This window comes from Panthera onca, chromosome C2, assembly GCF_046562875.1.
Source record: "Panthera onca isolate mPanOnc1 chromosome C2, mPanOnc1 haplotype 2, whole genome shotgun sequence".
NCBI classification, from domain to species: Eukaryota; Metazoa; Chordata; class Mammalia; order Carnivora; family Felidae; genus Panthera; species Panthera onca.
In genome coordinates, this window is record NC_138347.1 from 1,072,119 (window position 1) to 1,098,436 (window position 26,318).

Consider the following 26,318-nt stretch of genomic DNA (forward strand, 5'->3'; position numbering starts at 1 on the left):
CAGCCCAGGCAGAAGAAGACAGACCAAATCGACTCTCCAGCCAGACAACGAAAACACAGACAAAAGACATGAGACAAAGCGTTTGTGGGTTTTGAGACATGAGACAACAGGCAGCACGGGACAGTGATCCCTGAAGGAAGGACACAAAATATGAAACAATCAAGCATCCATCAATGGATGAACTGATTAGCAAACTGTAACATATCCATACAACAGGATATTCGACAGCCATTGAAAAACATGAAGTAATGATACACACTACAACTCAGATGAACCTTGAAAACATTATGCTAAATGAAAGAAATGGTCGAATATTGTATGATTCCGTTTATATGAAATACCCAGAGCAGGTAAATCCATAGAGATAGAGAGCAGATTCATGGATGGGGAGAGAGGAAATGGGAAGTGATGACTTAATCAGTGTGGAACATTTCTTAGGGATGAGAAAAAAGTTCTGAAAAAGTCTGAAACTGGGTGGTAGTTGCACAACACTGTGAATGCACTGAATTGTACACTTTAAAATGATTAATTGCATGTTATGTGAATTTCACGCCAATAAGTAAAAAAAAACACAGAATATAATAAGGGAATGTTAGGATCTATTGCATGGCAATAAATTTAATAATATAGATGGAACAAATTCTTAGAAGAATCAAGCTATCCAACCTCACTCGAGAAGGTAATAGATAACCTACATGTATTCAAGAAATTGAATTCAAGTTAAAAAACCTTCAACCGAAAAATGAGCCCATCCAGATGGCTTCCATGGTGAATTCTACCAAGTATTCGAGGAAGAAATAATACAAATTCCTTACTAACTCATCCTGAAGGGTGAATGTAAGAGAACACTTCCCAACTCATTCAATGAGGCAAGTATTAACTTGATACCAAAACCAGAAAAATACACTAAAAGTAAACACAAAATATTTCTCATAAATATAGTTGCAAAAATTCTTAAATTTTAGCATGTCAAATCACATAATCTAGCAAAATGGATTTCAACCCAGAAACGCAATTGGTTTAATACGTTTTTAAAAGTCGGTTTCACAGATTTTGGTTTATATGGATGGACTATAGAAACAGGCATAAAAAGGAAAACTACGTGATTGTCTCAATAGATGCAGAAAAAGCATCTGGCAAAATTCATGATCACTCATGAAAAGAATTCTCAGCAAACCTAGACTGGAAGAGCACTTCGTGCACCTGATGGAGGAGCTGCAGTCACACTACGCAGCTGGCATCACACGTTAGGGTGAAAGGGGGCAGGATACCCCCCAGATCAGAAACAAAGCTCGGGATGTCCCCTCTTAGTACATCTATCCAACCAGATCTCAATCGCACAACGGTGATCTACCATCAATACAATCTCAATTAAAATCAGAATAGGCTAAGTGGCTTCTAAAATGTGTATGGAAATATACTGCCTTATTTCAAGATTTATTCTAAAGCTATACCCTGGGGCCAGGGACCACACAACCAGGGACAGCCCCTATGCCCTAGGGCCTGCTGAAATGACTCGAGCCAGCCAAACTTCTGAAGGCTGACCCCGCCTCACCTGGCCCTCCCACGGAAACCATAATAAAACTCCTGCCCATTTCCCCCTCACCTCCTCTGCCTGCTCACTGACCCTGGGGCTCCTCGTGGGTCCTGAGTAGCCTGCCTCCTGTTTCTCGGGACCTGTGGGTATAAACTTCCTCCTCATGACAGTCATTTCCATGGCGGCCTTTCTTACCATTCCTGATTAAAATAAATCCCAGGTACCCTTGAAAACACACACACACATACACGGCCAATTGATTTGTGACAAAGGTTCCAAGGCGATTGAATGGGGAAAGGAAAAACTTTTTAACAAAAGATGCTAAAACAACTAGATACCATATACAAAAAAAAAAAAAAAAAAAAAAAAAGACCTCGACATTTTCTTCCCATTCTGTATAAAATTATTTAAACTAGATCACAACTACAAAACTTGTGAAAGAAAGAATAGCAAAAAATCTCACAGACCCCTGGTTTCACAAAGAATTCTTAAGTATGATACAAAAGGCATGATGCATAAAAGTAAAAAATGGATAAGCTGGATGTCATCAAAATTAAAAATTTTGATCTTCAAAAGACACTTATAAAAATGAAAGTGAAGCTATAGACTGGGAGAAAGTACCTGCAGAACACGTACCCCACAAAGGACCGCACCCAGAATACATGCAATTCTCAAAACTCAGTAAGAAAACAAACAACATAGGACGTGAGGGCGATCTGGCTGCAACATCTGTCACCCCACTGATCACCAGGGTCGATTCGGCTGATCTGGCTGGCTAGGCGGGGGCCCCCTTCCTCCCTCACCGCTCCAAGTGCGTCCCTCCCGAAGCTGCGCGCTCGGTCGAAGAGGACCACCTTCCCCGATAGAGGAGGATCGCTCTTCGGTCAAGGGTATACGAGTAGCTGCGTTCCCCTGCTAGAACGTCCCAACAAGCTCTCAAGAAAACAAACGACATAATTTCCAAATGGCCTACCTATCTGATCAAATACTTCAAAGAAAACACGGATGGCACATCCGGCACACGGAAAGATGGTCCAGCAGGCGAAGGGGAGAGCGTGCCATGCAGACAGGCCAGCACCTGGCACAGGAGTGGCGTGTGCAGGTCACATGGAGACATTTCCCTCCAAATCCCGAATGCCACGGGAGAAGAAAGTGAAAACACACAAACTTCCAAGAGGGAGACCTAAATGTCAAAAATGGTTGCACCACCTGCTGGGCAGGGACAGGCAGTCGGGTCTGGGTCACATGCTCCTGGCAGCTTGCAGGGCACTGGGGGTGGGCAGGGTGGGCACACAGGGAGGGCCTGGGGCCAGAGCACCAACCCCGCCAGGCGCCCCAGCTTCGGGCTTCCTGGGGTTGGACCCAGGGGAGCTCTGCTCTTCTCTACTGACCACACTCACTCCACTGGATTCCCTAAATCCATTTCCCTGTCCTGCCCTCTCCCCTGGGCTCCTGCATCAACTGCCCACCTGAATAAGCAACCAGGATGTCTAGCTCTAAGTCCAAGACCGATCCCTGACGATCCCAAGGTCATCTCACCTCAGGCGCTCACTCCAGCCCTCTGCACCAGCCTCCTGATCCATTCTCCAGCAAGTGCATCAGCTCTGCCTGAGCTCGGCCTCTGACCTACCCCCAACAGCCCCCAGGCCCACCAACTGCCCTCCTGCAGGCTGCAGCCTCCCAACCAAGCCTGCCTTCCCTGCAGGCCTTCAGCCAGAGGGAGCTTCAGAGGCCCCACTGTGCGAGGAGTAACACCCGAACTCATCTTCGGGGCCGGGGCGGGGGTGGTGGGTGGCAACAACTCATCTCCGGGGCGTGGGGGGGGGGGGGGGGGCGACAGCTGCCACTATTCTCCCCAGCACATCTTCACCCACCCCTTGCTCAGCGCCCCTGCTGCCCTCCCACGTTGCCCTCCCACCACCCGGCCCCTGCTGCAGTCACACTGTGACTCACTGAGCGTGAGCTCAGTCATGCCACCGGCTTGACCACCGCCTCCTCTAAAAGGCCTCCTGGACCACCTGGCAGGCGCTCCCCCACTCCTTCGTGGTCTTCCTGCTCTGACCCACCTGCAGGCACCACTGCATTTTTAACTTATTTCTCTTGATTCTTGTCCCCCACCCCCACTAGAAGAGAGCCCCGTCGTGTCAGGAACCAGGTTACAGGAAGAGCACGTGGAGGCAGGGTCCCCGTGCATGTTGGACAGACGGGTGCACATGTGAAGTGACATAAGGACAGACAGGCAGCTGCACCGTGCTGGGACCTGCCGTAGGTCGGGACTCCCCTCCCTGAGGGCAAGACTCCGAAGGCCAACAGGCAGAACTCTAAGTGTGCCGGGAGGCCCAGGACGTGCGTTCCTCTACATGAAAAAGCACAGAATAAAATAAAACTCACCGGATAGCGAGAAAAAAAGAGGGAAGACATTTTTGTCTTGTCGACTGCAATTGAGAGGCCTGCGATTCAGTGACTCAGGAAAAACCACAGTCAGAGTGTGTCTGACCAGACGTCAGCCCTCGTTCAGAGTTCAGGGCACTGCAACACTCACGTGCGTGGCCCCCGCTGACCACGCCTGGGCCACATGAGCCACAGCGCAGAGAGCGGGCCCTCTCCAGCATCCCTGGTCTACACAGGACAGCCGGCATCGCACATGCAGCCTCACGCAGCCACGCCAGAATTTTGGCATTAGAAACACATTTTAAAAGCACTGACTAGAAAGGAGGCAAAATTTTACTCCTTTTGTGGATTCGGCCATAGATACAAATATTAGTAATGTTCTTCTTTGAGCCACTATTTCTAATGTTCCTACTGTTAGGTGCAGAGGAGTTTCACAGAGTCTTAGCATTCCAACCAGAACATCTACCAAGAACGAAAGCCCTCCCTTCCTAAAGGTGGCTCTCCCACAGCCTCCTCAGACCCAAGCTGCCTCCACGTGCCAGCCTGAGCACACCCGGCAGACAACTCCGGGCGGGAGGATGCTCTGGATCCCACTGAGGCCCCCGTCCCAACCCGAGGACCCCTGCCGTTTGCCTGTTCCCTCTCCCACAGCCACCCACACATATCCACTTGTCTGAAACCCTCAGTCATCTTCACCTTCACATGGACACCGCTGACATTTTACACCAGAGTTTTAATATTCATGTGACGGAATGGCCCAGCCCATGGCCAGGAAGGCAGGGAGATTTCTTGCTGTCCCACCTCACCGGGACCCCACGGGCTCCCCGTAGAGCCACTCCTTCTGACAGGGAGGCACCCCCATCGGAGGAGGATGGGTGAGCAGAGACCAGCAGAACACGGGCAGGGGCCGTGGACCACCATGTGGAATGTTTGAGCCACCACTTCCAAAGGCCACTTAACGGTGACCTGGGACAATGCTGGTGGGTGTGCAGCAGGATGCACTTGGAAATGCAGCTCCCAGAAAGCCACTCATAGGTTCCACATTTGCCAAACGGGAGCTCACACGCTGACGAACCTCAATAAAGGAAGAAGAGCAAACGCCCATAACGGGCCATAGCAAAGATCCAACTTCGGGAGGAGGGCAACCTTGACTCCAAATCGCTCCAGATCTGGGGTGGGGGAGAGTATCGCATGAACCCAGCCCCCACAGCAGAAGGAACTCCAAGTTCTGCAGTGCCGACAAGAACCAGGGCTAACGAGGGTTTAAAAGAGTTTCTGTAGGGGGGAGGACGGGCAAGGATGATTCAGCTTCATGCCCATCACAAAATCCACCAATGCAATTAGCCTTTCTAAGTAATTATACTCTTGGTGATGGTCTCAGCAGAGAAGAGAAGGAGGTAGCCAGGGCGTTGAACTTCTTTACTCCTCCACCTCAAAAAATAGCATCTGGGGGTCAACACGCGGTGGTGATGTGGTCAGTAAGGCCGAGGAGCAGAGACCCCAAGAGCCCCTGTATGGTGGGCCTGCCTCGCCCCCTGGCCTGGGACGGCAGGCCCTTTCATCCTGCCGCACACCAAGACTACGAGCTTCCACCTCTTAGAAGTTCAGACTTGTCTCCCAGCACCCACCCCTGCCTGGGGAGGGGGTAGTTTTTGTTTCATTTTCCCATTCAATAGATCATACTCCGTGGGTGCAAATACCGATATGCACACACATGTTTCAATCGTTTCAAATTATGTCGATGAACTCTGTTCACTATGAACTTGCAATAATATATAAAAGGATTTTTGTTTCAATCTCAGTTAGTATATGGGGTTATTCAATTAAAATTATAAACTGTTACTTTTACTTCCTTGGCTTTCTGAGTGGGTGGCTCTCATTACCAGAATCAGAAGCGGGAAATCTGTCTGGGCTCTCACCAGACACTGAAATCGCCTATAATACATCCAGTAGACTTTCTAGACAACTCCCAACCACAAGAGTTGCAATCCGTGATAGAGAGTGAGCTCTGCACACCCCTGTCCTGGGACCCTCAATGAGAGATGCTGCCGTGCAAGGACAAGCCCAGCACAGACACCGGCCAAGCGCACAGACTCTGCTCTTCCCGACAGCAAGTGTGCATCCCGTGATAGGACGACATGTGGCTGCTTCTTGTGCAGAAAGTTTGGAAAGTGCAGAAAGGTGCAAGAAATGTATTTAAAAGCACCTCCAATATGTCATTTGCAAATACCTTTTCCCATTCCGCCGGCTGCCTTTTAGTTTTGTTGACTGTTTCCTTTGCAGTGCAGAAGCTTTTTATCTTGATGAGGTCCCAACAGTTCATTTTTGCTTTTAATTCCCTTGTCTTTGGAGATGTGTCAAGTAAGAAATTGCTGCAGCTGAGGTCAGAGAGGTTTTTTTCCTGCTTTCTCCTCTAGGGTTTTGATGGTTTCCTGTCTCACATTCAGGTCCTTCATCTATTTTGAGTTTATTTTTGTGAATGGTGTAAGAAAGTGGTCTAGTTTCATTCAGCATGTTGATGTCCAGTTCTCCCAGCACCATTTGTTAAAGAGACTGTCTTTTTTTCATTGGATATTCTTTCCTGCTTTGTCAAAGATTAGTTGGCCATACTTTTGTGGGTCTAATTCTGGAGCCTCTATTCTATTCCATTGGTCTATGTGTCTGTTTTTGTGCCAATACCATGCTGTTTTGATGATTACAGCTTTGTAGTAGAGGCTAAAGTCTCGGATTGTGATGCCTCCCGCTTTGGTCTTCTTCTTCAATATTACTTTGGCTATTCGGGGTCTTTTGTGGTTCCATACAAATTTTAGGATTGCTTGTTCTAGCTTTGAGAAGAATGCTGGTGCAATTTTGATTGGGATTGCATTGAATGTGTAGATTGCTTTGGGTAGTATTGACATTTTAACAATATTTATTCTTCCAATCCATGAGCATGGAATGTTTTTCCATTTCTTTGTATCCTCTTCAATTTCCTTCATAAGCTTTCTATAGTATTCAGCATACAGATCTTTTACATCTTTGGTTAGGTTTATTCCTAGGTATTTTATGATTCTCGGTGCAATTGTGAAAGGGCTACTATCGAAAATATATAAAGAACTCACCAAACTCCACACCCAAAAAACAAATAATCCAGTGAAGAAAAGGGCAGAAGACATGAATAGACACTTCTCTAAAGAAGACATCCAGATGGCCAACAGGCACATGAAAAGATGCTCAATGTCGCTCCTCATCAGGGAAATACAAATCAAAACCACACTGAGATACCACCTCAAGCCAGTCAGAGTAGCTAAAACGAACAAATCAGGAGACTATAGATGCTGGAGAGAATGTGGAGAAATGGGAACCCTCCTGCACTGTTGGTGGGAATGCCAACTGTTGCAGCCTCTCTGGAAAAGTGTGGAGGTTCCTCAAAAAATTAAAAATAGATCTACCCTATGACCCAGCAATAGCACTGCTAGGAATTTACCCAAGGGATACAGGAGTGCTGATGCACTTGTACCCCAATGTTTATAGCAGCACTTTCAACAACAGCCAAATTATGGAAAGAGCCTAAACGTCCATCAACTGATGAAGGGATAAAGAAATTGTGGTCTATATACACAATGGAATACTACGTGGCAATGAGAAAGAATGGAATATGGCCTTTTGTAGCAACGTGGATGGAAGTGGAGAGTGGTATGCTAAGTGAAATAAGTCATACAGAGAAAGACAGATACCGTATGTTTTCACTCTTATGTGGATCCTGAGAAACTTAACAGAAGACCATGGGGGAATGGAAGGGGGAAAAAAGTTACAGAGAGGGAAGGAAGCAAACCATAAGAGACTCTTAAAGACTGAAAATAAACTGAGGGTTGATGGGAGGTGGGAGGGAGGGGAAAGTGGGTGATGGGCATTGAGGAGGGCACCTGTTGGAATGAGCACTGGGTGTCGTATGGAAACCAATTTGACAATAAATTTCCTATTATAAATAAATAAATAAATAAATAAATAAATATAAATAAAATAAATAAAAGCATCTCCAACTCCCACCCAAAAACACCAATAGCAGTAAACTGTATTTTCTTCTAGAAATTTCTCATTGTAACATTTACCTATATACTTTTTAAATAAATAATATAGATTATATATGTTTTCAGAACAATGTAATACAGCTGTGTCTGTAATATCTGTGGAAAACATTCATAACAGCTTGCTTTTAGCCTTTTAATGTTTATTGATACCCTTAGAAATTTGTCCACAAAAATGAAACTTACCTACCATTTGAAATTACCTGCATTGCTTTTATGCTTAGAAAATGCTTCTGTATATCAAAGATCAGACTGATTTTCCTATAATTCTTCTCTAACTAAAAAAAGCATATATGTTTCCCCTATTATTATAAAAGTGACATATATTCATTTAGAAAAACTTAGAAAGTTCAGAAATGCGTGAACATAGATACCAGCAGTGATTCCAGATCTCAGAAACAGACACCATAAGCTTTTGGTTGTATCTCCTGGAGGCCTTTACAATACACACACACGTGAGCACACACACAGGCACAGGTGTGCACGTATACCACACACAGCCCTATATTTCGTGTCGTATATACTGTTTTTACGTGTATTTTGACTTCATATGCTAAGCGCATTTTTTCACGTCATGAGTCATCCCTATAAACGCTACTTGCTACCTAATGTCCTCTATGTTGTAGAGGAACAATAACTGATTTACTAAATCCTCTATTATTGGGCCTTCGGGCTGCTTCCAATTAATTTAATTATTTAAATTAATGCTATAACGAATATCCCCCATGACTGTTTCTTGAAGACGAATTCTTGAGAGAATTTTCAGCCACGTTGCCTGAGAATTTCAGAGCCCCTGACACTCAAGGATGAAGAACCCCCAGACCCACTCCCCTCTCCAGTCACCCTCTGAGAGTCTGGTCTCTGGGATTCTTCGCCAAAACTCTGTATCATAAACTTTCCTAAAATACATGCCAACGAGATGGTCAAAGGATGACGCACATGTGTTTATTCATTAGCAACGAGGGTTGGCATCCTTCCATGTTTGTTGGTATTTCTGTTCCTTTCCTAAACTGCCTGCTCAAAATTCAGCAACAAAGTCATTGAGTGTGAATCAATAAAACACATGAGGATAACAAAAAAGAGGAATGCATATGAATTTCTGGTCAAAGGCTCAACAAATTTAGGTAAATATATTGTAGAAAGGAAGAAATTCAGGTTCGTCTCCAGGTCACTCGAGAGAAGTGGAGCCCCGGAGCTGAGATTTTAGCCTCTGACACTCCTTTCCCCCAACAAACAAACAAAAACCAAAGTGACGTGACTTGAGGCAGAAGAAGGCAGAGGACCTACAATTCAGAGACGCCCCCACACATGGGGGGTGGCACCGGGCAACAGGGAGCCCAGCCAGCCTGTGGGCGTCCGCACAAGGGAGAATCGTTGTTAGATTCTAATCTGAAACTGGAGCTCAGGGTGAACTCAAGATCCAAATCATCTTAGACAAGCGACCAATTCTCCCAGTCTCCCAGCAAACCGGTCCCGCTGGTCTGGAGCACCGCCCCCCGCCGTGCCCCTGTAAAGTCACTGTGACCCCGCAAGGGGCACGGCGATGGGAAATTAGTTACAACTTTGGGACGCTTAGTTTTTGAGGCTTACATGTAGTGATATATTTTGTAATCACTGTATTTCAGCAAGCTTTTTTTGTTTTACTGTTAATGTATTTAAAAATTTCTAACACTGCTTAGATTATTTTTAAAATGACTATACATTTCACATATTAAGCCTTAAGTAAAAAACACGTAACACCAAGTGTTTCTCTTCAGGTGCAAAAGCCTTATAGACGTTAAAGCCCTCACCATTCTTGCACCAGCTCTCCTTCTGGTTAGCGGTCTGGAGGCCCTCTCTACTAGCCATTGGCTAGCCCATGTTTCCACTTCCTTCCACGGGCCTCTGAATTCAGTATGTGGTGACTGTGCTCTACGGAAGTTTTGAAATCAGGCATTCTCTACTCTCCAGGTTTGGTGCCGTGACTGGAGAGGTCAAACCCATACTTCCGGCTGCCGGGAACAGGGCCTCCGAACCCCACGGGGCCCCCTCCGCTGTCGTCCCTTCCTTCTCCCAGCGATGGCCCCTTGGGCCACCCTGAGAATGGCGTCCCTCACTAGGCTGTGAGCACCCAACAGCTGTCAGCGAGTCTCCCCACAACCCCCGTGAAGCCCACCCTTCTCCCACAGCCTTCTCTCACACGGCTGACGACACTTCCCTAACCCTGAGGCAAAATCAACCTGACCTCAGAGGGAGACACTGGACGGCTAGCTAGATACAGCTGAGCATTGCCACAAATATGAGTGGTTCCGTGAGTTCAGTAGGCGGGGTTTACTGCCAGCCAGGAATATCCTCACACGCGAATCCCCTGTTCATGAGCTGGGCTCTGGAGTCTCTACTTGGTTCTGCTAAGCTGTTTGTCTCTTAGCGGTGATACTAACTGCTGTGATTTCTTTAGCTTTTATACAAAGTTGTGCTATCAAATAGGGTAAGTTGTCACGCACCTCTGTGCTTTTCTAAAACATGCTGGCTACTTCTACACATTTTCTTTCCTCGTGACATTTAGAAGTGATTAACCAATTTCTATTAAATATCCTGTTGCAATCACATTCATTTTTTGTAATCTCTCCATCATAAAACACGGCAGGTAGATGACATCATTGGGAGCGGCAGAATAATAACCACTGACAGCTCACTCCTCCGTAACTGCAAGGAGAACAGAACGATGACAGCACGTTCATGATGAACTTAAGAACTCTGGAAATTGACCAGAGGCCTGCAGCATCCAAGGATGATTTATTTATGCAAGAAAATCAACTGGATCTTGGTAAGAGCAGCGAGCTCAGGGCATTTTAACTTGGCCCACCCCCAGCCCCTCTCGCCAGCCCAGCAGAGCAGCTGGCACAGCCCCAGAAGGGGCAGGACTGGGCAGGAGCTCCTCCAAAGCTGTGAATACTTTGCTTTCAAAAATGAAGAAAGATCCCAACTCAGTAACCTCAACTTCCACCAAGAAACTAGAAAAACAAAAGAAGACTAAACCCAAAGTCGGCAGGGGAAGGAAATAAAGCCTAAAGCAAAAACAAGTGAAATCCAGAATGGAAAAACAAACCACGAGTGGGTTCTTCGAAAAGATCAACAAAATCGACATGTCTTCATCTAGACTGACTGAGAAAAACAGAAGACTTAATTACTAAAATTAGGAATGAAAGAAGAAATGTTACTGCCCAACTTACAGAAATAAAAAGGATTATAAGGAAACACTATGAACAATTTTACATCAACAAATTCGATTAACAAGATGAAATGAACAAATGCCTGGAAATAAACACAAACTATAGAAACTAAGAAGAAATAGAAAATTTGAATATAGTCACAGATGCAGAGGATATACTATAGATGATATAAACATTTCCACGGAATAGAATTACAAATCCACAAATAAACCCTTACATACACAGTCAATGGTTTCTGACTGGGAGGGACAAGACCAACGGAGAAAGACTGTGTCTTAACAAATGGTGCCGGGACAACTGGACATCCACATGCAAAAGACCAACTTTGGACCCCTACTTCACACTATCTACAAAAATTAATTCAAAGTAGATCAGAGATTTAAATGCAAGAATTAAAACCATAAAGCTCTTAAAATAAATGTGAACCTTCGGTTAGACAATGGTTTCTTACATGTCACACCAAAAATAGAAGTGACAAAATGAAAAATAAACACGACTTCATCAAAATTACAAAATTTTGTGCTTCAATAGACATTACCAAAAAAGTGAAAAGACAACCCACAAAATGGGAGAAAATTTCTATAAATCGGATAACGGAATAATATCCAGAATATATCAAAAATCCTTACAACTCAACAATACAAAGACAAATAATTCTATTAAACAATGGACAAAGGATTTGAATATACCTGCCCCCAGAGAATGTATATAAACAGCCCAATAAACACAAGAAAAAATTCTAACCATCACTAGTCATCAGGGAAATGCAAATCAGAATCATAGTGAGATGCCACTTCACGCCCACTGGCTATAATCAAAAAGACTGACAATAATAAGTGTTAGTGGGGATGTGCAAATACTGGAATCCTCGTAGATTGCTGGTGGGAATGTGAAATGGGAAGGCCATCTTGGAAAATAAGGTCAGTTTCTTAAAAAGGTAAACATGTTATTGCCATGTGACCCAGCAATTCAAACTCCTCCATACCCATGGGAACTGAAAATACACAAAACCTTGCACATGAATGTTCATAATTACATTATTCGTAATAACTAAAAAGTGGAAACGACTCACATGTTCATCAACGGATAAAGGGATGAACAAAATGCTGTGTATCCGTACAATGAAAACTCATCCATAAAAAGAAATAAAGTAGTAATATATGCTAAAACATAGATGAACCTCGAAAACATTACGCAAAGTGAAAGAAGCCGGACACAAAATGCCACATACTGTATGATTCCATGTACCTGAGATGTTCCCAGTGGGCAAATCGATAGAGACAAAAAGTAAGTTAATGGTATTCAGGGACTGGGGAAAGGAGAATACGGGGAGAAATGCGAATGGGCACAGGGATTCTTTTTAGGTTGCAGAAAACGTTCTGACGTTAGATAGCAGTGATGGCTGCAAAGCTCTGCGAATACACCGAAAACATACCAAATCATTCAATGATACACTTTAATGGGGTGAATTTTATGGTATGCTAATTATATCTCAAATCAAAACAGTAAATACAATAGGTATCCATGTAAAACCATGAAGAAGAAATAGTCAACATTTTGCTTTATTTGCTTCAGATCTCTATTCAAAATGCCTGTGGATACCACTAACGCCAGACCAAAGTGATAACCCCTCCTTCCCTACAGGTTGGTAAGGACATAATCTAAACCATATTTACTTAATTCAGGTGTTTATACCTTCCCTGGCTATGTAAATATCCAAAAACAGTACCATAATGCACCCCTACTTGCTAACTTGGTTTTTTACAGTCAACACTCACTGAGATTTATGCATCTTGATACATGTAGATCTAATTCATTTTAATGCTGAATACTTTTTGACTACAGGAATAAAACAGATGCCTGGGTCCCCTCACTGAGACCAATTAGGTAGTTTCCACTGTTTTACTAGTACAAACACAGTAGGACCGTATCCTCGGCACCTGTGAGCATCTTCTAGCACAAATACCTGAAAATGGCATCGGTGGGTCATATTAGGTGCACGTTTTCAACTTACTTATGTAACCAATTCATGTCCAAAGCAGTTATACCAGCCAGCACTCCCAAGAGCAAGGTGAAACCAAGTTCCCAGTTTCCCCATACCTCACCGGTATTTACTTGACCTCACGCTTGCCAACTTGATGACTATGAAATGGCCTCTCACTGTGGTACTTCATATTTCATGAGTTAATAGAAAAACCAGTTTTCACACAGGTTTATAAAAACGTTTCTGGTCTCCTCATTTTGAATTGCCTTCTTACAGCCTTTGTCCATTGTATGCTTATTCTTTCTAGATCTCTGATATTAATCCTTTTCATGTTATATGACTTTCAAGTGTTTCCTTCTGTCTTTTAGTACCATAAAAATCTACCATACGGATGATTTTTTTATAGAATGTAGTCAAATAAACCAGTCTTTTTCCTTATCGTTAGTGCTTTTTGTGCCCGGTTTAAGAAATTCATCTGCACCCAGATGTCACAGAAAGACTTCTGTCTTTTCATCTGTAAGTGTTAGTTTTGCTTTTCACACTCAGGATCTTATTCCATCTAGAATTCGGTCTCATACAGGAAGCATTTGCTGGGGACCTAATTTTATCTTTACCACAGGGTAGAAGATTATCCCAGCGATATTGACTAAAAGGTCCATCCTCTCCCCCACTGACTTATAATACAACCTCTAGTATCACGAATTCCTGTGGATGAGTATGGGTGTGGGGTGGGGGGGTGGGGATGCACAGGGTATGTGGGATGTACGGGGTGCGTGGGTGTGGGGGGACAGGGGGATGTGGTTGGGGGATGTATGTGTGGGCGTGAGGGGTAGGGGGAGCGGGGGTGCGGGTGTGGGAGATGTGGGGTGTTAGGGCACGTGAGAGGGTACGGGAATAGGATGTGGGAGGCTATGAGCCTGGAGGCGTATGGGGGGGTAAGGCGGGTGGTAGCTGGGTGCGAGGAGGTGTGATGTGGGGAGTGGGATGTGGGAGGGAGGGAGAGGGTAGGGATAGAGGGTATGGGGGTGTGAGTATGGGGGCGTAAGAGGTGTGAGAGTGGGAGATGTGGGGTGTGTGGTGGAGGTGGAGGGTGTGAGAGCATGTGAGAGGGTATGGGAATAGGGTGTGGGGGGCGAGGAGGGGGGTGTGGTCGTGAAGACAGAGGGTGGGCTGGTGTGGGTGGGTACGGGGGTATGATGTGGGAGGAAAGAGAGGGCGAGTACAGGACGTGGCCGGGTGTGAGGGCGTGGAGGTGTGGCAGTGTGGGGAGGGCGTACGGGTGTGAGTATGCTCCCTAGGTCTACTGCGTGGACCTATCTGTCCGAGAACACAAATCCTGAGTGTTACACCTTTATAATAAGCTTTGGCATCTGAAAGGGCAAGCCTCCTGGTATTGTTTTTTCAAAATTACTTATCTTTTTGGTTCTTTATTCTTCTATCTGTATTTTAAGATCAACTTTGCAAAACCCATGAGAACCCCTGTCAGAACTTGTTTTGCACTCCGTTAACAAATGCCATCTTTAAATGCTGGTCACTCCCATCGTTAACAAGATGTAGCTAACACAGGTGATTCCTGCCTTCTCTTTTTATTTTATGATCCATCTTACCAAAAGTTTAAAAATCTTGTTTGCCTTTACCAAGAGGCAGTTTTTTATTTTACTACTTCTATTTTTCTTTGTTTCCCATTTCACAAGTTTCTATTCTTACCTTTATCACTTCCTTCCTTTTATTTTATTTTCTTTTGCTCTCTTGACTTTTTTAAAAAGTTTATTTATTTATTTTGAGAAAGAAAGAGTGCGCATGTGAGTGGGGGTGGGCAGAGAGAGAGAGAGAAAGAGAGAGACAGAGAGAATCCCAAGCAGGCTCCACGCCGCAGCACAGGCCCGACTCCGGGCCCGATCCCACGACCCTGGGATCATGACCTGAGCTGAAATTAAGAGTAGGATGCTTAACCGACTGAGTCACCCAGGTGTCCCTTGCTGTCTCAACTTCTTAACTTGGGCACTTATTTGAACAATTTTGAACTTTTGTTCTTTCCAAATACATAACTCTAAGGATATAATTTTCCCTCCAAGCACTGTCACATTCTACAGACCTTAATTTACATTGTTACCACCAGTCAATTCTGGAGATTTCCATTGTGACTTCCTCTTTAATTTGAAATTTTTGTGTGTATGTTTTAAATGTCAGATACATAAACCTTCCTTTTTGTGCTTCTATTATTGATTTCTGACTTAATTTCATTGGGTCAGAGAAGACGGTCTGAAAGAACTTGAGATTTACTTTGTGACCAAAAAATGTCTCATGTGCCTCAAGAGAGTATGTATTCTAGGGGGTGCCTGGGTGGCTCAGTAGGTTAAGCGGCCAACTTGGGCTCAGATCACGATCTCACGGTTCATGGGTTCGAGCCCCGCGTCGGGCTCTGTGCTGACAGCTCAGAGCCTGGAGCCTGCTTCTGATTCTGGGTCTCCCTCTCTCTCTGCCCCTTCCCCACTCCTGCTCTCTCTCTCTCAAAAATAAATAAACATTAAAAAGAGAGAGAGAGAGAGAGAATGTATTCTCTAATTGTTTGTTGTTTTATTATATGACCAAGAACTAGAGCTTGTTCAAATTTTGTACACTGTTGTCTGTTTGCAGCTGACTCATCAATTCCTGAGAAAGGAATATTAAAATAGCCCATACGGTTGCAGAATTATCAATTCCTCCTTGTAAATCAGCCAATTTTTCTATATATTCTGAGGTTTAGTTATTGCATATGTATAAATTCTTTATGATTGTTTTCTTTTATCATCATACAGAAGCAACATTTTACATCACAAAGCCTTTGTCGCCACACACGCTCATCTGATATTGATGGAGCCGCACCAGTTTTGCTGGTGTTAATTGCCTCGTCTATTTACTTCACATAAACCATCAAACTCTCTCCCAGATAATGTTCTCGGAAGCATTTGGGTGGGTTTTGTATTGTATTCTTTAGAGCCAATCTTAAGACCCGAGGTACTCATCAACTTGCTGGGTGCCCCGAATCATAGGACTTCCCGGAGCACTGAATGTGGGGTTTGAGGTAGGAAGTGGAAATCAGGGAGGCTCCAAGGCTTCTGGCTTAGACAACCAGAACATGGAGCCACGGTGGAAAGCTCAAGAGCTCGGTTTTTGGACACGTAAGTCTGGAATGCTTATTCGCCTTGCAAGCGGAGATGTCAAATAGACAACAAGACACCTGAGTCCGGAGTTGATGGTACAGGCCCAGGGAGGGAGCCATCAGAACAGAGAAAGGGTGAGACACCCCCCCCCCCCCCCACCCCAGAGGAGGGGCGTGGAGGTGCAAGAAGCCACGCTGAAGTGAGCAGAGACGCAACAGGGAAGGCAGGACGTCCGGACGGGTGGAGACAGCCAGCCCTTTAGGGGCAAGAAAGCAAAAGGGCAGAAACATACACCCGTTACACTCTCTACCCCCTACCCCGAGACAAAGTACGAACACGACTAGTGTGAGCAAGCGGTTCCGCAACGCGTCCCACTCGCGGCTGCCCTGGCGACAGGCCCCTTCCAAGCCAAGCTAACAAGGAGGACACGGCACGCAAGCAAAAAAGAACCAGAAACCAGGGGCAGGGCCACGAGGGTCTCGTGGGCTCCCCCTTCAGGAAGGTTTCGGGAAGAGACGCCGAGGCCGATAAAGAGCCAGATCAGAAGGAGAGCAACGTGCACGTGACTAAATGGGTACAGGTGCCTTTGTGCACGCGGGAGGACAGCCGGGCTGAGCCCCTAGATGTTCTTCCGCTGACAGGTCAAGAGGCATCACATGGCCGCACGTCTCTACTGTCATTCTCACGGGCGGCGGCGTCTCTAAGAGCCGGAAGCTGAGATCACACAGACCCTCAGCGGAGGACCCTCTTGACACATCCAGACTGGCGGCATGCTGAGGGGGGTCCCGCCTGCACCGTGCTCCCGGCCCCCGCCACTCGGGCTGGGCCCTCCACGGAAGGCACGGCACGGAGGCAGCAGGGGGCGGCACAGCCTCCGGGAGCCCGCGCTGTGTCAGGAAGAGCAGACGCGGCCGAGAGCCGCAAAGCCGGGGCGCGGCCGGGGAGCGGTGTCCGTCTGCCAAGGTGAGCTACGGCTCGGGAAGACACCGGCTCCTCCCAGGTGAGGCAAGGAGAGCGCGCGAGCAGACAGGGCGCGGGGCAGGCCTGGAGGCGCCGTCTGCGGAGCGGCGGCCCGGCGGGAACAAGGTCGGGGGCTCGGCCGGGCGGCCGGAACGGAAGCTGAATAAAGCCAAGGGAGAAGCGATAAGCCGAACTAGGAGGCGGGGAGCGGGCCGGCGCCAGAAAACCCGGACACCGGCTGACGGGCTCCCTCGCTCGCGTGTTATGGGAAAGATAACGGAATGAATGCCAAGGAACGCTGCAGAGCCGGCCGGGGTGGCATATGGAGATCTGGAATTGTATTACTTCTGGAGGAAGTTCCTAAAGTCTAGACAATACGTTTATCTCCAAACTGCGACGTGCTGCCAGGAGGGGACACGCGGCTGAGAGAGGGCGGCAGCGTGGCACTGCCAAGCTGGCAACGCACAGAAGCAGCGCCAGCTAAAAACGTATCCTTGTAATCAGCGTACAAATGTAGATCTTGAGAACAGTTACAAACTAAGCCGATGTTTATACTGTCAGCGGAAAACTTGGACACCGATCGTTTGGAAAAGAAAAAGTTTCCTTGAAACGATCGGGAGAGTCAGTCTTCCAAACTGACTCACCAAATGAAAACACGGCAAAAGTGCAAATTTAGGTTTTCAGGGAATTGCAAATTAAAATGAGATACAATGACACATCTATTAGAATTGTTAAAATTTAACAAACTGACAATACTAAATGCTGACAAGGGTGTGCAACAGCAGGAACTCGCTCTCGTTCACTTCTAGAGAGAACGAAAAATAGCGAGGCTGCTCTGGGAGACAGTCTGGCAGCTCCTTACAAAACCACACACGGTCTTACACGTGATCCAGCAATGGTGCTTCTTGGCAGTTGCCCAAATGAACTGAAAACTTCTGACCAAACAAAAACCTGCACACGAACGCTTACAGCAGCTTGATTCATAATTGCCAAAAACCGGGAGCAACCAAGACATCCTTCAACGGGTGAATGGATAAAGAAACCATGGTACATTCGTACAATGGAATATTATTCAGCAGTAAAAAGAAATGCCCTATCAAGCCACATACACACACACACACACACACACACACACACACACACACGACAAATCCTAAATACAAATTGCTAAGTGACAGAAGCCAGTCTGAAAAAGCTACATACTATATGACTCTAACTATATGCCATTCTGGAAAAGGCAAAACTGTAGGGATATAAAACAGATCAGTGGTTATCTGGGGCTTGGGCAAGGGGCTGAATAGGCAGAGCCCAGGGGATTTTCAGGGCAGTGAAACCATTCTGTATTACAGTGTAACGGGGACTATAAGTAAGCATTTGTCAAAAACCATAAAACTTTACAGCACAAAAAGTTAACCTTAATGTATGCAATTTGAAAAAAAAAAAAAGTCATTCAGGATGCCAGGGGAATCCCAGGAAGGCATATGGAAGGCAGTGGAGGAAGCTAACTGCATCACAAATGTAGGGAACAGGCTCCCCGAAGGGGGTGGGGTAAGGGCCGACCTAAGTCATTCTGCAGGTGAGTGGAGTCTGCAAGACTGAAGGCGGAGGAACTGAACGAAATGATCGATAACACGGTTTCCCGGGGGTGCAAGTTAATTCTGACACTGCCCACCCGCACGCGGGGACCGAACGGTGAAGGGAGCGGATGGCGGGAGGCGGGAGGCGGGGGTCTCACTCTTGGAGGAGGTTACGTGTAAGCAAGAGGAGGACGCTGGAACGACCCACCCGGTGATGGACTGGAGCTGGGAATGTCAGGGTGAGCTCGTGTTTAGCTTGCCGCAGACACAGACGGTTACACACGGAGGTACTTACAGAAATGTGTACCTACACAGGGTAACATATACACACATATTTCTGCTCTGCCAGCAAGAGCGCCCCAGATGATGGTTCCTTATACCATATTCTCCAACCAAAGGAACCAGGCTCCTGATTCTAGGGCCGGTGTTGGGATATATACAATAGGAGCCCAGAGTGTCTTCTAGTACCAGAAAGAAAAGAGGTGCTTAAAACACAGAACAGAGCAAAACAAACACAAACACACACAAAGATGAGGCCCACCCGAAGGACCCCAGAGCCAACTAAAAGGACTCCCACGGGCCTAAGCTGGAACAGTCTGATCGACAGAGCAAATACAGCAGCACAGGAATGTAAACTAGAGTATAGAATGAACATCCATGACCCATAGTGATATGAACAAATGCCTGAAAATATAAGTAAATGAGAGAGAGCAAACGAATCTCCTGAGAAGACAGTTCTAAATCGTTTCTGTAGCTACCCTGTGACCAGGGAGGGAGCGTATGTCCCCCCCGCCCCCACCGACTCAAGCATGCACTGTGCATAGTAACCTTCTCCTGAAGAAGAGTGTGGGAAAGGGAAGAGCAGGTGTAGACTGGACACATCAGCCACGTGAGCACCATCGTATCAGTGATAAGTCAAGGTGACAGTATATACTCTTGACATGGGATGAAAATGCACGTCACCTCTGTGGTCTTCCTCCCAAAACCTACACCCCCAGTCTAATCACGAGGAAAATATCAGATAAATTTCAATAGAGGGACATTCTACAAAGTCCCTAAAGTAGTCCTCAAAACTATCAAGGTCATCAAAAACAAGGGAAATCTAAGAAACTATCACAGCCAGGAAGAGCTTGAAGAGGTATGACAACCAAATGTTATGTGTTCTGGATGGGATTGCAGGAAAGAAAAAGGACATTAGAGAGAGACTAAAGAGGGGCGCCCGGGTGGCTCAGTCGGTTAAGCATCTGACTCTTGATTTTGGCTCAGGTCACGATCTCACGGTTTGTGGGTTCAAGCCCCGCATCAGGCTCTACACTGAGAGTGCGGAGCCTGCTTGGGACTCTCTCTCTCCCTCTCTCTTTGCTTCTCTCTCTCTTTCTTTCTCTCCCTCGCAAAATAAATAAACTTTAAAAAAGAGAAAGAGAAAACTAAAGAAATCTAAAGTAGGAACTTCACTTAATAACATATCAACATTGGTCCATTAATTATGACAAATGTACTGTATAGTGTTAAACTGGGTGTGGGGTATACAGAGATTCTCTGTATTACTCTTATATTAATCCTGCAAATCTAACGTTTATTTATTTTTTGAGACAGAGAGAGACAGAGCATGAATGGGGGAGGGTCAGAGAGAGAGGGAGACACAGAATCCGAAACAGGCCCCAGGCTCTGAGCTGTCAGCACAGAGCCCGACGCGGGGCTCGAACTCACGGACCATGAGATCATGACCTGAGCCGAAGTCGGAGGCTTAACCGACCAAGCCACCCAGGCGCCCCAATCCTGTAAATCTAAAACTGTTCTAAAATAAGCAGCTTATTTTTGAAGAAAGCCAGCAATTAAAGGTGAAAAAAAGACCAAGGTCACCAAGTTGTCATTTGTCTGCCCCTGGTGCGAAAACAGCAAATTTCTCATAGCGTCGTCAAATTCAGAAAGGTTGTCATGTCGCTTCGGACACTGACACTGCAGAGTCACAGAGAAGGTGCTTCTGCCAGAAGGTCCAAGCTCACAGGAGACACTCAAGAGTTTATCATTTGGGCCACCACATAACCTGCGGTATATCTAAGGCGCTAAGTGTTTTCTCTCTGACTAAAGAGTGTGATCTGCTTAGCTGTAACGGAAGCTGGACAGTGCCAGCTTTGCTTTAACCGCATTTCTAATTCTTACATTGGATATTCAGCGTAGGGAACTGAATATTCTAGAAGGCGGGCTATCATTTCTGGCCACGGTGAACGTCTCTTCTGCCTTGCTGGCCACTGCCTTAGCAGCAGCCTCCCGTGCTGACCACTGCCGCCAGGCTAGACGTTGTGCACACACTGCCACTCTCCCTCACACCCACTTACCAAGACAGGACTATCGTTTCCACCTTCCAGATGTGGACACTGAGGTCCAGAAGCTTCACAGCAAGCAAGCAGTAGAGGCAGTGTGTGAAGTACCCCCTGCCAGGTACCAAGGCGGGGACCGGCTTACCCTGCCAGGCCGGGTTCTGCCCCAGGCCCCTTGGCCTCTCCGCACACAGCCAGGTATACAACAAAGTGGCCTGCAGTGAGGCCTCGCCCGGCTGTGAGCAGAGCTCACTGGTCAAGCAGACATTTTTGTGAACAGTGCAAATGCTCCCGAGAGAGCAGAGGATTCTTCCTATGTGGAGAGAGATCAGGAGTCATTCTGAATCTATGCCCTTGAAACAGAGCCAGGGTCTAAAAGCTTTTACAGAACCACATGCATCACAATCATCAATATGCCATTAGATCCTGGACATTAATTCCCTAAAAGTATTTCTGAACCTTTGAAAGGATTAACCCTTTACCATATTAAAGCCCCCGCACTCACATGAGCTAGAACTGCTGGCTTTTCTTCTTCCACTCAAATGAGACACTGATTTTATTTTTCCATCTTCACTAAGGTTACTGAGATAAGACTGTTTTTGCAAGTGATCCTTTTCCCTTCATTTACCAAATATTAGGAAAATCCTCATTCAGCTTCCAACAGTTCCACAGTTCCCAAACCTGAAGCAGAAAAACAGTGCTGGTCCCTCCCTGGCTTCTTGATCAACACGGCCTTTAGTGTGCAGGGCTCCCAAAGTCTCCCAAGAGAATCAGATGGGGTTCTTAGAAGTCCCCTAACCTGACAGCGGGAGGACATCCTCCCACAAGGCCGCCCGGCCCCTTGGGGGACACCTGGTGTGCTGCCGCTTCCTCCCGGACAGGAAGAGCAACGCTGTGGTCCTACTAAGTACGCTCCCTCCACACAGAGCCACCACGGCTGCCACTCAGTGGTGAAGCAGCGTCAGGCTCAGCAGTCGGAGAAGCCGGGGCTGAATCCTGACACGTTCACCAGGGGAACGACCTCGGGCAAGCCTCTTGACTCCTGTATCTGCGGGTCCCCCTCACCCACGGCAGCCGGCCTCCCAGGGCTGCGTGAGCAGTCATGCGTGCGTGTGCAGCACTGCGGCCCAGCAGACGCCGCAGGGGACCACTCCTCTGGACCCCACCTGTCTGCACACACCAGTGACAGCCTCTGATCCCCTCTAGGAGCCTAACAGCAGGCAGGCAGCACAGGGTGAAGCAGGACTATCGCCGCCATCACTTAGATTCCATGCTCCTAATAACACGATCATCTTTGCCAAGTGCCCTCTGGAATCCATCTAATATGCCTCACAGGAGGATCACGTGCAGTGGCCCAGAGCCTCTCAAAATGGGGCCAGAAGAGCTCACTGGGAATGCAGATTCATAAGCCTCATACCTACTGGATCAGAATCTGCATTTTTAAAATCCCAGTGGTTCATGTGCACGTTGAAGTTTGAGAAGCACTGGCCTAGATCCCTAGAGATGAAAAAGTATTTCAATTTCGAGGTTTCGAGGAGGGAATATTTCAGAGCAGAAAGCACGCCTTCTTTCCCACTCTGGCTATTAATAACACGTATACACATTCAGTCAGCAGGAAGAGTAAACAGAGATTGGCTTCAGGGGCCTAGAAATAAAAGTTGTAAAAAAGGAAAAAAATAAGTGTGCTGACAAGTCTTATAACCACAAGATTTTCTGTCATCTTTTTGCCAAACCCCTCTAAGCGCTTTCTCCTCTGTTGGATCAAAGTTTACAGAGATAAATACTGCGTTTTTACAAACAAACATCCAATTTCTAGTTGTAAGCCCCACTGGGAACTAGAACAGCATCACACTGAAGAAGAAAGAAAACAGGAACTCACTGGTGTTTTCTGCCAATTTCTGGAAGCCGGTGAGCTCACCCCTGAGTTCAGGGTCACCAGCGCTGCTGCCCTCCTCTGGGCCTCAGCTTCTTAATCTAAGCTGCTGAAATGAAAGGCCCACCCATGCTACCTGGGGTTTGTGCTAACTGAACCAGCACTTGCAGATTAAGCCAAAACTCCCCTCATTCTAGAGCATTTACTGCAGGGGGCTGGAGAAAAGGGGGGGCAAGAGGAGGGGCCAGCATGGGGACAGAAAGGAAAAGCCCACCCCAGTGGCAACAGTGAGCTCTTCTCCCACACCATGTTAGACTCCGGCTACTACGAAACTTGACTGATAAGGCCCCCAGGCGGCGCCCAACAGAAGGATGAACCATCTCTTAGAGGTGACGGGCCGGACCGCAGAAGCCCCCAGGTGCCTCTCGTGCAGTCAGGGTGCAGAAGCTCTGTTCCAGGAGAAAGAATGTGCTGAAATTCCTTACAATTGTCTCAAAGTAATGAGGTCGATTTGCTCACGACATGTGCAGACCACTCAGAGAGGGGCTGTCCGGAGCGGCAGCAGAGGCTTTCAGGCAGGCGGACAAATGCACACGTGCAAAAGCCACAGTCAGTCCCAACACCGAACATTCTCTGTGCCTCTCCCGCTCCTCAGTGGACCAAATCAGTGAAGCTAAGACCAAGCCCACATTTTCTGCCTGCCGGGCCAATGCAGGGTCAGGAAACCACAGCCACTGCCCTTTCTGTACCGCCTATGAGCTAAGACTGGTTTTGGGATTTTATAAGGTTGAGGGGGAAAAAAAGAACATACGGCAGAGGCCACGTGTAGCCCACACACCTACAATATTTGCCATATGGACCTTTCCAGAAAACACGTCCAGACTGCTGGCTTGTGGCAACCATAGGCTCCAGGTGTCCCCGGGGCAGGTCCACCCTTGGAGGCAGTTTTTCCGCCAAACACACAGCCAAGAAAGCCCCGAGATGCCTTGAAAGCGTGAAACCTGGTGGAAACATGTGCTCAGTCATCCTAAGAATCTAATAAAAACACAGCCACTAACTGCCAAGCTCCCTAAGGAACACCGAGAAATCTTTTCTCCGTGTGCACGGGGGTGGGTGGAGGGGACCGTCCAGCAGAGCATGCTCTGGATGGACAACACAAGTGTCGGGGACACCTTGGCTGGCGAGGGGCCCTGCCTGCTACGGCCCACTGCGCCCCCAGTCTGACTCCCTCTGTGCCTGGTCTCCCTGTGCCGCTAACGGAAAGCACCGGGATGCCCACGGCCCTGGCCCAGGTGAGCCTCCAGCCGAAGACAATCCCGGGACTAAGTGCCAGCGGCAGCGTCCCTGCTCGTTCCCGTGGTCAACCACGGCACCGGGCTGGCCACGGAAAGGACGGCAGGAAGCAAAGTCCAGAACCACGCCTCGCGGACAGCAGCGCCCGGTACTGACACGAGCGCGGGCGGAGGCCTCCCCGCCAGGCCAGAGCGCCCCTCCGCACCCGAGCCAGGCGGCCCCACTGACAGACGAGGTCAGCTCACCACCGGCAAGAGGCCCGCTTCCCGACGACCGCTTCTGCGCGGGCTACTCCGGGGCGCTTCCAGGCGCCCAGGAACCGAAGGCAGGTGGTATTTGGTCATCTCCAGCATCCACTGTCATAACGTATTCGGCAGATGGAGCGCTGTGTCGTATACCTGCACTGTATCACAGCCCTCTGTAGGTCATTTGGCTCACAAAATTGATTTAGGAGAGATTATTCAATTCCATTTTACATTTTCATGTTTGGGAACTCTGCCAGCAGCAACTCCTGTTCTTCCAGAGGTCAGGAAGCTATGGACAAGGCAATCTCCTGCTGTTGTAAATGGAGCTCCATATTCCCGTTATGAATTTCCTGTCAATCTTCAAATTACTTCAAATACGATTGCCCTTCATTCAGACAGTGTTTTATGTCTCCATGCCTGCCTCCTTCCCCTATCTGATTACGGCCTCGTCTGCAGACAGCTCTCCCTCAGAGCCCCTCCGGGCGCCTCTGCCGGAAGTGTGGGCGGGCGAGGACAGGAGGGCCCCCGCAGCCCGGGTCGGGAGCAGGCTGGCCAACCACCGCGGTGGTGAGCGAGGGCATCCGCCATCTCGTGCCCTCCTCCCTTTCTGCGGGGAAACAGGACCACCGTCGCCGCTGTCTCCTCTCGCTCCGATGGGGGCTCCGCCCGCCCTTCTGCCAGCCACCGGCCACTCCATGTCGCCCAGGCCCGCCGCCAGTGTCCTCTCGGGCATTCCCTGCATCTGACACGTCACCCTATCCGCCCAGGACTCCTTTGGTTCTCTGCCACAAGACCAGCTGTTCTTCTCAGGTACTCTGATGGAAGCAGGGTCTTCTCCTTGACCTCTTGACATCAGCCTCAGTCCAGGTCCCCGTCCCTCTGTGCCCCCTGCAGAAACCCCATCCACCCATCTAAATGCACACCAGTTCCAAACCCCGACCTTCACGCGATGTCCTGTTCCTATCTCCAATGTGACATGTCCAAGCAAGAACCTCCAGCCTCCCACCCTCCCAACCTGAGACCCCTGACGGCTTCCCCATCCCTGGTCACCAGATGGCACCCTTCCAGGCTATCCTCCTCATGTCACATGTCTATGCTTGTGAGCAAGCCCTGTGAGCTCTACCATCAACCACATCCAGCATCCAACCACTTCACACCCCACCGCCCCAATGCACACCACCGTCACCCTTCCAAGGTCAATGGACTGACCTCCCAGTGGGCTCCCTCTTCTGCCCTTGCCCCCTGAAAGAGCAGGCAGAGTCATCCTGTCAGAGCCTAAGTCCATTCATGTCACCGCTCGGCCCAAAACCCTACAACGGCTCCCTATTTCCCACAGAGTAGAAGCCAAATTCTCCCACTAGCCTACAAGGCCCACCAAGACCCGCTCACCCTCCCTGCCCTCCCCCACTGCACCGCCCTCGGCTCTTGGCCATCATCCATGGTCTCCTCGGCCTCCGCTCTGCTCCACCACCCAGCCGCTCTGTCTGTCCTTGGCATCTGCTACCATGTCCCTGCCTCTCAGACATTCTTCCCCAAATATCCACTCATCTAACTTCCTCACCTGCCTCAAGTCTACCCCTAGACATTGCTGCTTCAGCGAGGGCAGCCCAGCCCTCCTCGGCCAGCATTCCCCAACTCCCCTCCCCTGCCCTACCCTCTATCACAACCTGCTCCTTTATTACAGCTCCCATTCACCATGTCTGTCTCCCCCTGAC

General features: G+C 47.8%; 1 protein-coding gene across 21 annotated transcripts in view; it reads right to left on the minus strand.

Annotated features, from left to right (window-relative positions):
* Positions 1-26,318, minus strand: part of PCBP3 (poly(rC) binding protein 3) — a 273,712-nt gene that overhangs the window by 189,917 nt on the left and 57,477 nt on the right. The gene's annotated exons all lie outside the window — the stretch shown is intronic.